We start from the raw sequence: 15,433 nt of genomic DNA, 5'->3' as shown, positions 1-15,433 counted from the left end.
CGCTCTAACCATTGAGCCACACTTCACAAGTATACAAGTCCTCCCTGACCCCCTGACCTTGGGCCACACTTGCAAAGCTGTTATCTGAGGAGAGTGCTTATGCTTAGCCATTGGGTGCAGTCTTCCAAGTTATTGGAAATGTGTTTAAATCAAAATGAAATATTCCTTTCCATTGTTTACTTACCTGCGTGTTTCTTTCTGCACGTCTTGAATGGCTCCATTCGGTCTTTAAGTTGCCGCGCCAGGAACGTGCTGATCACCGCCGTATCAGGAACAATGGTAGAGCTGAGCTTTAACCCTCTTGTCACCCCTGCTCCATCCTGACTCCTGATAGGGCCTGGGGCGATGTTGTCTCACCGCGCATGCATCCATTCTAAGACATGCTGCGCTGCAAAGCGCATGCGCAGCAAGACTATGGGTTGTGAATGTGTAAAGAGGGCTGAAATGAAAAGCGCTCTTCGCACATACACAAAACATGGACCTGAAGCACCCCCTGCCCTGTGTTGCTCCTCTATGCCCTTCCGTTGACACCTGCACGGAAATAAAGGCAAAACGAACTGACAAATCTGTCAGTTCGTCCGTTTGCATATCTGGAGGCTGAAAATGCAGAGAGTAGCTTATCTCTCCTGCGTGCTGGTGATGGGAGGTCTCCGGCCTTGAGCCCCCTATGGACCAGCTGCCACTGGTTGGCGGGTTGAGCAAAAGTACGATGTATTAAACCCAGATCTCTGTGACTGGGGTGAATGTTTGTATTGTTCAGCATTCCGTCCATCAATTGTTCCTTTTGGTTTTGGCACCCTAAGTCGAAAGGGTATGCCCAGATGCATGTCCCATGATTACTGTGGCCACTGGCTGAGGTAGTTCGTCCGTATGGAGTTAAGATCATTTCCTATGCGGACGACACCCAGCTGGTGGTCTCATTAGCGCAGGAGGCCCAACAGCCACCTTCAGGTAGATTAACAAAATGCTTGGAGGAAGTGAAGGCCTGGATGACTCTGTCATCGCTAAAGCTCAATGGTGACAAAACGGAGCTTATGCTCCTGGGCCCTGCCGACCCTACCCTTTTCAACTCATTATGGCCCACCTGCCTCGGCCCTCCCCCGGTTCCGAAAGAAAACATCAAAAGCCTAGGGGTATGGTTGGACAGGAGTCTGTCACTGAACACCCAGGCCACAAAACTCTCAGCCACCTGCTTTGGACTACTCAGGACACTGAAGAAAGTTCTTCCTTTGCTCCCAATGGAGGCAAAGCAAATAGCCATACAGGGCTTGATACAGTCGCGATTAGACTCCAACAATGCCCTCTATCTGGGTGCTCCAGAGTACACACTAAAGAGACTACAGCTAGTCCAAAACTGCGCCGCCCGCACTCTATTACAGATCCCACGCAGAATGCCAGTCAGAACGGCACTGACCAGCGTGCACTGGCTCCCAGTGCGGAAGAGAGTCACTTTTAAGGCAATGTGTATTGCTCACCAGGCCTTTTGGGACTCGGGACCCCAAATTACTCGAAACCTAGTAAGCCAGTATCGTCCAGGCAGAGACCTGCGATCTGGCCAGGCTTTTATGGCAACAGTCCCTAGAATTAAAAGGACAAGATCGGGGGGAAGGACGTTTGCTTTCAATGCCGCCAAAATCTGGAACTCCCTTCCTCTGCATTTGAGATCCAACCCCGACCTAGTCTCTTTCCGCAAACAACTCAAAACACACCTGTTCAATTCTCCGCAATAAACCAGCCCCTCTTCCCTTTCAGGCTCTGCAACCTCACCCACCTTCCAACAGATTCTTCTAGCGCTTGGACGCCTCAGGGCAGCAATTCGCGCTCTAAAAATTCACTTTCTTCTTCTTCTTCTTCTACTGTGCCACTGTATTCAGGCTACTCTGGCTGATGAGGGGTGATGCGCCGAAACTGGTCCCAGGATGCTTGCTCCTGGTCTATAGTGGACCTTGCCTGGCAGTTCAGGCTGGACTTTTCCCACGAGGAGCAGGCGCAAGACTGATTTGTATATGGCTGGGTCCAAATTGGGGTGGCATGGTGAGCAAAAGAACGATGGATTAAACACAGATCTATGTGACTGCGGATGAATGTTTGCATTGCTCAGCGTTCCGTCCATCAATTGTTCCTTTCGCTAATATGTTCCGAGGCTTATTGGATCGGATTGTTGAGTCTGTCCTGCTATATTGAAAGTCAGTTAAAGGGGACTCTCTTTATGCAGACAGACGTAGGCCATGAACTATGACCCGAGATGTATGTCTTCACTTGGTAGGATTTGACAGGACAAGCATAGAAGGACACTATGTCAATCAGATATGATGCAAATGGCATTGGTTACACAATATATGTACTTAAAGTGGGTCTATGTAGGAGGATATGGGAGGGAGATTTAAATCACTGGCAGGTTTTTTTGAACCGCCAACTATACACCCGGACTAGTTAGTTCAGACTGTCACAGGTGCCCTTTTATATTATGAAACAAATAAGGTAAGATGTTTCCTTTTAAAGAATGAGTGAATTAAATCAGCTAACATGGCAACGTGTGTTAAAGAGAGTTAGACTCGTGACAGCGCCCTGAAGGACCCTACAGTGAAGTTTCTTGAGGCTTGATGGAAACAGAAGTGGGGATACTGCCTGATAGCAACCTTTGAAGAAGAAAGGCAGAGCCCTGAGAGTCCCCACAGTAACTTTTCTTGAGGCTTAATGGAAACAGAGGTAGGGACACTGCCTAATAGTACTCTACCGCAAAGGAGGCTAACCAGTTGAGGGCAGCCTCCAACCGTTCTTTATGGGTTCGAAAGTTAAGTAGAATTGTGTAAAATACCTGTCAAAGGCTGTCAAGAGATTCAATAAAATTAGGGCAACCTCACCCCCTCCCCCGGCATCCAGGGTCATCTGAGCATCATTTGCCACTAAGAATAGACCCCTTTCTGAAAGAGGAGAGAAAACCAATTGACTAATGTCCAGGACTCGAGTGGCCTAAACAATAGCTGTTAGCTATTGATTTACTATTATTTCGGTGAATTTAGAGGCAAACAGTAAAAGGGAAATTGGTCTTTATTGTACATTATTTTAGGATCTGAAGCAGAATTTTTCGGTAGGGCCAGGGCCAGAATTTTTTCCAGTCCTTGGGGCACTCAAAAAGCCCCTGTCAGGTGTTACACAGCTTGGTCAAAGCCAGTGCAGTTGTAGAGGCCAATTTGTAATCAGTATCATGGGACTGGATTTCACATTGATCCTGAAGACATACAGGTATATTTGAGTGGAACGGTATCCTCTTGGAGATAGAATGTCAGCGGGGGTTGTGTATACAGTGCTAGAGTTGGGAAGGGACCTTTATGAGGAACTAGATTTTGCCAGTTGGACCCTGAAAGAAAGCAGTTCCTGACAACTGCTTACTGAAAGAACTAGATTCTACTATCTTGCTGGAGGATCACACAGGGACAGCATATGTCAAGTTAGCCCCCACCTCATCCAAGAAGCATGAGCCAAAAAAAGCTCACTCTTGACCATCACTGGAAACAAAAACAAACCATTCAAACAAACTTCAATGCATGGCCTGTTTCAGTGGGCGCCAGATGTGCATGCCTCCCTAGGAATGGCGTTCCCCCTCCCACCCACGGGCAGTAGCACAAAGCCCAGTATTCAATCGGAGGACTGGTGTTGCTACTTGGGCTGCTTGTTTTGTAGATTCTAGTTAAACAGAGAAGAAAACTGCTCCATCCTTGTATTTGAGTTTAATCTCAGCCGTCTTAGTCTCTGTGGACACCCTGGGTTATTGAATGTTTGCAGTCGCCTGCCTTATTTTCTTGGTGCTATCATTCCCATTTGTCTGGGAACTAAATGGTTGGTAAACTCATTATCTTTTGGGCATTTTTTGGTTTATACTTAACCTGTTTGTAGTGGAATCAATAAAGAGGTATTTAAGAAGTATTTAGCCCTCTCAAAAGCACTTAGGGACTGTTTTAGATCTTGGCGGATGGGTTGCTCCATCACAACGGTGACGGATATCCCATCTGCCGCAATGTCAATCCCATAGGATATAATGGGATCCATATTTCGGCGGACGGGCTATCCATAACCGTTGTGATAGAGTTACCCCATCTGCCGAGATCTAAATCAGGCTCTTAATCTCCATTGTGCTTTTTTACTTAAATTTGATATGGACATTCAGGTTCCTTACCTACTTACTTTACTGTACTATTATTAGTTTGTGACCATAAATTAAACCCAGTCACCTATTTTCTTCCTAGGCAAAGAAAATCCTCGAACAGCATGCAGAGGAGTCTGCGAAAGCAGTTAAGTGCCGGGATTGCGCCCTTACACAAATGATGAACATGAAGAGCAAAATGGAAACTATGCGGGAGAAGGAGTGCCATATGGTAAGAGGAGCACTCATTCATTGTATTAGAATAAATAATTTTATTGTCGTTGTGAAGGAAAGTCTTGTTACCGACAAATCACACCCTTTTTTAGTTCCTTCTGTGGAGCGAAATTGGCTTCAAAAGACCCACTCTGCCAGCCGACCAGAAAATGGGTGAATTTCTTGCACAAACCATATGAAAAGCCCCAAGTGCCTGAAAACTCAAACTGCTTGAACTGTCACTAAACCGATCATTTTGCAGTGAATGAGTTACTGACATGGAATGACTGCCTGCAGCTTGACTCTAGTTTTGCTTGTTGCAGGCAGACATACAAAAATGTGTAGGTTTTGAGCTGTGAGTTGCTCCAAAAAGCCACAAAAATGCCCAGCCCTAGTTATAAGAACGCCCAAGTGCAGGAATGAAGAAGTCCATGAATTTTAAATGTGAGGCTATCATAGTGATATTTAACTGATGCTGTTATCTTTTTGTGGTTTGACAATAGTATAATTGATTCTGGCTGGTTGGGTTGGTAATGACTGTTTTGTATGAGCTTCATTCTGGGAGTGTACCTTTATCCAACACCAGATCTCATCTTCTGTATGACTTTCCAGAACATAATACTTTACCTCCTGCAGTGAATCTCTTGAGTTTTAAATTGCAAGTTCATGTTCTGTTATTTCTATCCAACTAACTGCTTTTTTAGTCCTGCATATGGTGTACTTGTGAAATTTCCTTTCTATTCCTTGGTGGATAATGTGGTCAATGTTTATGAAAAATGTATGCGTCACATGTCCCACAAGAGTTATAACTTCATTGTCAGTGAATGACATTGTTGAGTTTGGGTACCTCTCTTATTGTCTAAATGTGGAAAATTGGCAGGTGGGCCAGCCAGGAATTGTATTGGCTGCTGATTTTGAAAGCTCCAATGTAGTCCACGTCTTGAGGCTATACTAAGGAGGAGCAGGGTGTTAGAGCTGGACCCAGAACCTCAATCAATCAGTAACAGGAGAGTGGGTATGCACAAATGTTGTACTTTTGAAAAACCAGTGTATAAGGCAAGATGGTACCCACAATAACATGATAAAGGCTGAGGAGAATGGATTCAATGTAGTGGTATACCTGTAGTTTGAACCACTGACTCATATGAAGGTGACAAAATGTGGCCACCATGGCTGTTCTGGGGAAGGTCCACACATGGCAGGCCTCATTGAGAAATGTTTGTGCCAACACCCATTTGTCTTGGGATAAGATAAATGTAACTCATTTAATAATGCTTGTTAATGACTCTGCACATCTACGCCATTGTGAAAGACTAGTTCTTGTTTCTTATTATTTTTTTTGTTATAAATACCAAACAGAATTATTGGTGGGGAAAAAAGATTAACTTGCTAGCAGAACAAGCATGCGGGGCTCAGAATAGGTGGTGTGAATGGCGTGTGACTGTTCTTGATCGAATGCTGTCTGAGATATTAGAGGCTATGTTTGGAGCAACTAAGAGGCTACAATACAGACACACTCAGTTGCCAGAAATTGCAAAGAAGAGGCCCAAAACAGAAGCAGTATTCTGTCTAAATAAGTGCTAAAATTTTGATAGAAACTCATAGGAAGAGAAGCCTAATGCTGAGGCCTAGCCATGTCCTACTGCGAGTCAGCCATGTGGCTATGTTGCAGGACCTGCAGAGGTCCGCCCAGCATAATGAAGTAGGAATTGTTCGAGTGGAGTTTCTTGAATCACAATCTCATAGTCAAATCGTCAAAGAGAATGCCCCACTGCCCGTATGGACATATGATTGTCGGCTTGAAGTGTAAGCAAGGAGCTAACATCAGGAATGCATTTTAAGTACAGTGAAACCAATGTGGCTCCACACGCTTCTTCTGAGTGGAAGGGGCACATATTTATAAGGCCATGAAAAGGCACGTAACATGGCTTTACCTGGCCTTATAAATATGTGAGTGGCACAGCAGAACGTCAAAAAAGTGACGCTCCTGCAGCGCAAAAGTGCCGGTTGACGCCCCCAGATGGCATTTAGGATCGTAATTCAAAGATTGAGACAAAAATAGTAAATTGAAGGGTATCTGCATAATCCAGTTAGTCCTTTATCTCTCAAGTTGTAATACACTTTTATCTTAAAAGTGAACAAGCCCAACAAAGAGGAAATGTTCACCACAAACCAATTATTTTGATTCATTTTGTCCTGCTGACGACCACTGGGCCAAACCAAACAGAAGGCTGAAATGTTAACAATACTTTCTCATTGATAGTTAACAAAATGTATCCCTGATTATGAATGATCAAGCTCTTTGTGACATGGCCTTTGATAATTACTTTATTTGCAACTCAACATGTTTCTCTGCATCGGTGTCCTACTATTAACTGCTGTGTGCATTCAAGCACATAATGTACTTGCATGTGAGCACATTTCCTGTTACCATACTGCTCTCAAACAGTTGTAATGTAGAAACTTCTTTTGTGCACCAGTACATTATTTATGTTACAACATGATATAGGAGTGAAGCGAGTGCACGCATGCAAGTGCATTATATTCTTGAAGGCTCAAATAAAGTGTACTTTTTGGGATCTTATTTTTGGGAGTTTTGTATTCCAACATGGTGGAAAAGTAATATTGTTAACAGATCATTAGGTTGTACCTAGGTAGGTACAACTAAACCATTCTATCTTATTGTACATTGATGAGCCATGACCCTTGTTTCACAAATACTGCTATTTAGTTTGCATCTGTATCTTAGCATCTATGTTGGAGCCATAAGATGCAAAGGCTCAACAGAGTAGAAGGTTAACTGCTTGTAGAGACTCGATGTATATCTGTCATTTTCATTTATTTTTTCATAATACAGAAGACTGGGAGACGCTCAGAAAATAGATGGGCGGATATTCCAGAAACAAAGCCTTCAAACTACGATAAACTGACTTCTAAGGTAAGATTTTAGATTCATGAGTTGTTACTGGTAGAAGAAGATAATACGTTTTGGGATAAAAAAAAATCACAAGCCGTATGGGTAGAGCAGGCACCAGCAGAATGTTAATATTTAAACATTTTGCAAACAAAAGCTTAGTTTTGGGAGCTTTTTTGTCCTTGGAAATGGCTTGAATATCATATTATGAACAAAATCAAAAGGCCTAATTTATCGCTGTGTAAAAATGAGCTTATCAAAACTATTGTGCAGCATGACTGAAACTAAAAAGAACTATCATGTGACCAGCGCTGACACCGTCACCAATTTTTTTTATATACATTCGGCCATGCTGCTGTACAATCTGCCTAAAAAACATTGACAAAGTCAATAACTCTTTTGTAGAACTGACTTACTGCTTTGCCAAAGCTTCTTTATTTTAAGGCATTGTAGGTTTAAGTGCTTTGCCTATGATCACAGAAGGCTAATTCCAGGTCGGGGGGTTGGCACTTCTAACCTCTAGGCTTGTCTTGAGGTTTGACAGTGTACTCCTGGTGCAAACATCCCAGCTCACATAGGGCACTCATCTACACCCTGGGAGCTGAGGAAATTCAAGCAAAAAGCAAACTAGATGGCAGTGGAACTTTCCAAAAGTGCAGCTCACTGCAAGTAGACCTTCTAACCGGTCAGCTTTCTGCAAGCGTCAGCGCATGAGTTAGTGGCGTTACCGAAGAGAGGCAGAGAGATCCAGCAGGGAGTAGGCAGTAAGCTGCTGTTATATTTCTAATTGGCTGCAATGACGGTGGGAGGGGGCAAGCAACACAACAGAGAGTGGGAGGAGTGAGGAGGTGAATAACACAATGGACTGTGGCGGAAAGGGGCGAGCAACATGAAAGACAGTGCAAACACTTTCCCTGTTATGGAATGCTTCACAGCAAGAAAAAGGTAGCTCCGAAAGCACGAGCGATGGATGGACACTGGGCAAGGAAGCTGTAATTGGGCCATGTACTTGCATGGGAGCACATTTCCTGTTACCATACTGCTTTCAAACAGTTGTGATGTTAATACCTTCTTTTGTTCAACAGTACATTGTTTATGTTAGAACATGATATAGGAGTGAAGCGAGTGCACGCATGCAAGTGCATTATATTCTTGCAGGTACAAATAAAGTGTACTTTTTGGGATCTTATTTTTGGGAGTTTTGTATTCCAAGATGGTGGAAAAGTAATATTGTTAACAGATCATTAGGCTGTACCTAGGTAGGTACAACTAAACCATTCTATCTTATTGTACATTGATAAGCTATGACCCTTGTTTCACAAATACTGCTATTTAGTTTGCATCTGTATCTTAGCATCTATTTTGGAGCCATAAGTTGAAAGGCTCAACACAAAAGAAGGTTAGCAGCTTGTAGAGACTGTAAACATCTCTGTCATTTTCATTTTTTTGTCCAAAAAACAGATGACTGGGAGATGCTCAGAAAATAGATGGAAGGATTGCTCAGAACTAGAGCCTTCAAACTACGATAAACTGACTTGTGAGGTAAGATTTTAGATTCATGAGTTGTTCTTGGGAGAAGAAGATAAAATGTATTGGGATAAATAAACTCACAAGCCATATTGGGTAGCAGCAGGCACCAGCAGAATGTTAATATTTAAACATTTTGCAAACAAAAGCTGATTCGTTTTGGGAACTTTTTTCCTTTGAAAGAGCTTGATCATAATATTGTAAAACATTAAAAGGCCCAATTTATCTAATTGGTGCTGTGTAAAAATAAGCTTATCAAAACTTACCACGGGCAGTAGAAATCAATAATTACCCAATAATGACTAATCGTAGAATATCTGTGAAAACAATAAATAACAGCATTGGCAAAGCAAATATGTTTTGACTAAGCAAAAATGGCACTTCTTACCTCTAGGCTTCTCCTAAGGTTTGACAGTGTACTCCTGGTGCAAACATCCCAACTTACACAGGGCACTCATCAGACACTGGGCACTCAGAACATTCAAGCAAAAAGCAAACTAGACGGCAATGGAACTTCCTACAAGTGCAGCACACTGCAAAAGTAGACCTAACCTGGTCAGCTTTCTGCAAGCATCAGCGCATGAGTTAGTGGCGTTACCGGAAGAGACAGAGATCCAGCTGGGAGTAAGCAACACGTCTGAGCAGCTCATACAAGCCGCTCCTATATTTCTCATTGGCTGCAATGACGATAGGCGGGGGCAAGCTACAAAACGGAGGGTGGGATCAGTGAGGAGGTAAACAACACAATGGACGATGGCAGAAAGGGTCAAGCAGCACGAAGGACAGTGCAAACACTTACACTGTTGTGGAATGCTTCACAACAAGAAAAAGGTAGCCCCGAAAGCACAAACAATGGAAGGACACTTGGAAAGGAAGCTGTAGTTGGGCCATGTCCCAGGGAAGGCACACCCAAGAAAAGGAAGTGAAGCTGGCACACTCTGACCAATGAGAAGCAAGTAAATGAGAATGGCGATGAAGCCAACCAATGGTAACCAATGTGTGGGCTCTAAGCACCCTGTAAGTTAAGAAAATGTCTCCTAAGCACCAGCGCAATTGCTTTCTCTGGTGAGACCTAAATATGAGCATAACTAAAAAAGAAATAATTACGTAATCCAAAATACTGACTTGTCAGGCACAAAGACCTACATTAAGGTGGTTACCTATCTATACTAATTAGTATTTAACTCCTATAAAGTCACAGGGTATTTATAAAAAGGTGTAAATACAAGTTAAAAATAAATATAGTGAAGCATTACAATTGAACGTCTTCCATAAAACAAGAGCTAAACCTGATTTACTGAACTTTAATTTTCATATGTGAAACCTCAATCAGAGTCACATGTGAAGTAATATCCTCGGTTTGTATACTGCTGTGTCCAATCACCAGGGGTCCAGTGTGCACACATAATTTTTGGGTGCAGGACACTAGGACTCTTTTTACTGGTCAGAAAAACCAAGTGGTAAAATCCCATGCAGGTTAGGCTAAAAGGGCAGCTCTTACCTGCCCTACGCCCTCCTAGTGCACAGGAAGACTAAGTAATGCCCCCACCATAGCTTTATCTGTCCATCCTCCTTACCCCTCCTCCTGTCGCCACTCCCATGTATCACCTACACAGAGCAGATAATATGTGGAAGCATTCCCATTGAGTGAACATGGAATAGGGAATGACACGCACATTTAACACAGAAAAAACGGGCATGCATTGTTTTCCCTACATGCATATTGACAAGTATTTATTTTCCTCTGCAACTTGACCTGTTGCAGAGCTTATCTATGCCGGGTGGCAATATTTTCTGTGAAGTACTTCTCATGCAGAACTTATATCTTAGGGCCTCAGTATGATGATGTTCGGACAAGAGTCCGACTGCCATCGCCGCAGTCAGGTACCGTCTGACAATGAGCCGGCGATCCCGCTCACCCTACTAGGATACGCCTGCCATGCAGGTGGTCGTAAAATGCATTTCTCTAGTGCGGCTTGTGCTGCTGCCCAGGAAAAGAGCCACAGCACAGGCCACACTTCAGAAATGCATTTTGAGCACATCCATGCACCGTGTGCCAGGCACCATGTGGCGCCTGGCACACAGTGCGTGGATGTGTGGGGGGGGCACAATGTGTGCCGCCAGGCCACTAGGCAGTTGCCCACAGGGGATGGGGCCCTGCTTGGGTCCCCAAGGTCGCTTTTCATCTGCCTATTCATGGCGGTGTGACCAACATGAACAGGCAGTCGGAAAGGGATAGCCAAATCCCTATGGCCCATTGTAAGGATTAGGGTCCGACCGCAGCCCCGTCAGCCCCACCGACATATACCCCACTGGTATTGTAATCCGTCAATCAGACCCTTGGCCTAGATGCCGGGGGGACCGCACCAAGTCAGTGGCGGTCCAGCCGGCATCCTAATGAGGGCCATAGTCTTGAATAAGGATATGCAAGGCATACATTGCAGCTAAAGTCACACCCTTTACAAAGTTACAGATGTTTCGCATAGACCTTTGAGAAGTTGTGAAACGTTATTATGCATCTTTATGCACCAGTAAATCAATTAAAAGTATGCGAGACTTGACTTCTTGTCGTGAAATTCTCAAAGGCTATTTTTTGTTCGAGCACAATTTGAATCATTTTTTGGAGAGCAAATCCTCTGCGTAATTCGTCATTTGTGCCCAAAAGTTCAAAGACTTTCTGCACAACCCAGTGGAAAAAACAAAGGCAGGTGCCCTCCACAGTTATTGGATGCAGAGAGTTCAGCAAGAAGCAAACCTACGGGACATTGGTTATAATACCTGGTGAGTATTCAGCTGGCTTCAGACCCCAAAGAATTCAGGAGTACAAGAGAAAACAATCTGGAAGTACACCTCAGACAGGATGGGTATTGTACACCTAGGTATTACATATGCTTTATTCATGATTTCTTTGAACACCCGGAAAGTCCCCCAGGTTGAGGCCCCCAGATGGCATTTAAGATCATAAATAAAGGATTGAGACAAAATTATTAAATTGAGGGTATCTGCATAATCCAGTTAGTCCTTTAGCTCTCAAGTTGTAATACACTTTTATCCTAATAGTGAACAAGGCCAACAAAAAGGAAACGTTTACCACAAACCAATTATTTTGATTCATTTTGTCCTGCTGACGACCACTGGGCCAAACCAAACAGAAGGCTGAAATGTTAACAATACTTTCTTATTGATAGTTAACAAAATGTACCCCTGTTTATGATCAAGCTCTTTGTGACATGGCCATTGATAATTACTTTATTTGCAACTCACTATGTTTCTCGGCATCGGTGTCCTACTATTATTAACTGCTGTGTGCATTCAAGCCACTTAATGTCCTTGCATGTGAGCACATTTCCTGTTACCATACTGCTTTCAAACAGTTGTGATGTAGAAACCTTCTTTTGTGCACCAGTACCTTGTTTACGTTAGAACATGATAAAGGAATGAAGCGAGTGCACGCATGCAAGTGCATTATATTCCTGAAGGCTCAAATAAAGTGTACTTTTTGGGATCTTATTTTTGGGAGTTTTGTATTCCAAGATGGTGGAAAAGTAATATTGTTAACAGATCATTAGGCTGTATCTAGGTAGGTACAACTAAACCATTCTATCTTATTGCACATTGATGAGCCATGACCCTTGTTTCACAAATACTGCTATTTAGTTTGCATCTGTATCTTAGCATCTATGTTGGAGCCATAAGATGAAAGGCACAACACAGAAGAAGGTTAGCTGCTTGCAATGACTGTATAAATATATCTGTCATTTTCGTGATTTTTTTTCAAAATACAAAAGACTGAGAGACGACCAGAAAATAGATGGAAGAAGGATTGTCCAGATCTAAAGCCTTCAAACTACGATAAACTGACTTGTGAGGTAAGATTTTAGATTCATGACTTGTTCCTGGGAGAAGAAGATAAAACGTATTGCGATAAATAAAATCACAAGCCATATTAGGTAGAAGTCGGCACCAGCAGAATATTAATATTTAAGCATTTTGCAAACAAAAGCGGATTCTTTTTGGGATCTTTTTTCCTTTGAAAGGGCTTGAGTATAATTCTTTCCGTGCTCATGACGGCAGTAGAAATCAACAATTACTCAATAATGACTAATCGTAAGGCTATCTGTGAAAACAGTAAACAACAGCATTGGCAAAGCAAATAAGTATTGACTAAGCAAAATAGGCACTTCTTACCTCTAGGCTTGTCTTGAGGTTTGACAGTGTACTCCTGGTGCAAACATCCCAACTCACACAGGGCACTCATCAGACACTGGGCACTCAGGAAATTCAAGCCAAAAGCAAACTAGACGGCAATGAAACTTTCTACAAGTGCAGCACACTGCAAAAGTAGGCCTTCTAACCGGTCAGCTTTCTGCAGGCGTCAGCGCATGAGTTAGTGATGTTACCGGAAGAGGCAGAGAGATCCAGCAGGGAGTAAGCAACACGTCTGAGCAGCTCATGCAAACTGCTCCTATATTTCTCGTTGGCTGCAATGACGGTGGGAGGGGCAAGTAACACAACGGAGGGTGGGAAGAGTGAGGAGGTAAACAACACAATGGACGATGGCGGAAAGGGGCAAGCAACACGAAGGACAGTGCAAACAATTACACGATTGGAATGCTTCACAACAAGAAAAGGTTAGCTCCGAAAGCTCAAGCAATGAAAGGACACTGGGCAAAGAAGCTGTAATTGGGCCATGTCCCAGGGAAGGCCAAACCCAAGAAAAGGGAGTGAAGTCGGCACACACTTACCAATGAGAAGCAAGTAAATGAGAATGGCGATGAAGCCAACCAATAGTAAGCAATGGGTGGGCTCTAAGCCCCCTGTAAGTTAAGAACATGTCTCGCAAGCACCAGCGCAGTTGCTTTCTCTGCTGAGACCTAAATATGAGCATAACTAAAAAATAAATAATTACTTAATCCAAAATACTGACGTGTCAGGCACAAAGACCTACATTAAGGTGGTTACCTATCTATACTCATTAGTATTTAGCTTCCATAAAGTCACAGAGTATTTATAAAAAGGTGTAAATACAAGTTGAAAATTAATAGAGTGAAGCATTACAATTTAACGTCTTTCATAAAACAAGAGATAAACCTGATTTACTGAACTTTAATTTTCATATGTGAAACCTCAATCAGAGTCACATGTGAAGTAATATCCTCGGTTTGTATACTGCTGCCTCCAACCACCAGGGGTCCAGTGTGCACACAGAATTTTTCGGTGCAGGACACTAGGACTCTTTTTACTGGTCAGAAAATCCAAGCGGTAAAATCAGATCCAGGTTAGGCTAAAAGGGCAGCTCTTACCTGCCCTACGCCCTCCGAGTGCACAGGAAGACAAAGTAAGGCTTCCACCATAGCTATTTCTGTCCATCCTCCTTACCCCTCCTCCTGCCGCTACTCCCATGTATCACCTACAGAGAGCAGATGGTATGTGGAAGCATTCCCATTGAGTGAACATGGAATAGGGAATGGCATGCGCAAAAAAACGGGCCTGCATGGCTTTTTCCCACATGCATATAGACAAGTATTTATTTTTCTCTGCAACTTGACCTTTTGCAGAGCTTATCTATGCCGGGTGGCAATATTTTCTGTGAAGTACATCTCATGCAGAACTTATATCTTATTGCCTCAGTATGATGACGGTCGGACAAGCGTCCGACCGCCATCAGTGCGGTCAGGTACCGTCCGACAATGAGCCGGCGATCCCGCTCAGCCTACTAGGATACGCATGCCATGCAGAGGGTCGTAAAATGCATTTATTCTAGTGCAGCTTGTGCTGAAGCCCAGGAAACCGGCCGCAGGACAGGCCGCACTTAAAAAATGCATTTTGTGCACATCCATGCACCCTGTGCCAGGCACCATGTGGTGTCTGGCACACAGTGCATGGATGTGTGGGGGGTATAACATGCGCCCACCAGGCCCACCAAGCAGTTGCCTACGGGGGATGGGGGCACTGCTTGGGAACCCCACAGTCACTTTTTATCTGCCTATTCCTGGCGGTGTGACCAACATGAACAGGCAGTCGGAAAGGGATAGTCAAATCCCTTTGGCCCATTGTAAGGATTAGGGTCCGACCGCAGCCCCACCAACATATACCCCATATTGTAATCTGGAGATTAAACCCTTGGCCTAGATGCCGGGCAGACCGCGCCAAGTCAGTGGCGGTATTATGTATCTTTATGCACCAGTAAATCAATCAAAAGTATATGAGACTTGACTTCTTGTCGTGAAATTCTCAGAGGCTATTTCTTGTTCAAACACAGTTTGAATTGTTTTTTGGGGAGCAAATCCTCTGCGTAATTCATTATTTCTGCCCAAAAGTTCAAAGACTTTCTGCACAACTCAGTGGAAAAATCAGACAGTTGCCCTCCACAGTTATTGGATGCAGAGAGTTCAGCAAGAAGCAAACTTACAGTATATTGGTGTTAATACCTGGTAAGTATTCAGCTGGCTTCCGACCCCAAAGAATTCCAGAGTACAAGAGAAAACAATCTGGAAGTACACCTCAGACAGGATGGGTATTGTACACCTAGGTATTACATATGCTTTAACCTTTTCCGTGCTCATGACGAGCTCAGCTTGTCATAAGCCACGGTGCTCCGGTGCTCATGACGAGCTGAGCTCGTCATGAGCCGT

The 15,433-nt window shown here is 43.5% G+C and overlaps 1 long non-coding RNA gene across 1 annotated transcript in view; it reads left to right on the top strand.

The window, feature by feature from the left end:
- Positions 1-7,212: 7,212 nt before the first annotated feature.
- The window catches only part of LOC147683843 (uncharacterized), a 28,877-nt gene continuing 20,656 nt past the window's right edge, over positions 7,213-15,433 (top strand). Inside the window, exons 1-2 of the long non-coding RNA XR_015301065.1 lie at positions 7,213-7,295; positions 8,733-8,813. This is a non-coding gene — a long non-coding RNA (uncharacterized LOC147683843). The remainder of the gene's footprint in view (positions 7,296-8,732; positions 8,814-15,433) is intronic.

Source organism: Lissotriton vulgaris, chromosome 11 (genome assembly GCF_964263255.1).
Source record: "Lissotriton vulgaris chromosome 11, aLisVul1.2, whole genome shotgun sequence".
In the NCBI taxonomy this organism is placed as follows: Eukaryota; Metazoa; Chordata; class Amphibia; order Caudata; family Salamandridae; genus Lissotriton; species Lissotriton vulgaris.
The sequence above is the reverse complement of the archived record's forward strand: the minus strand, read 5'-3'. Positions and strand labels throughout refer to the sequence as shown.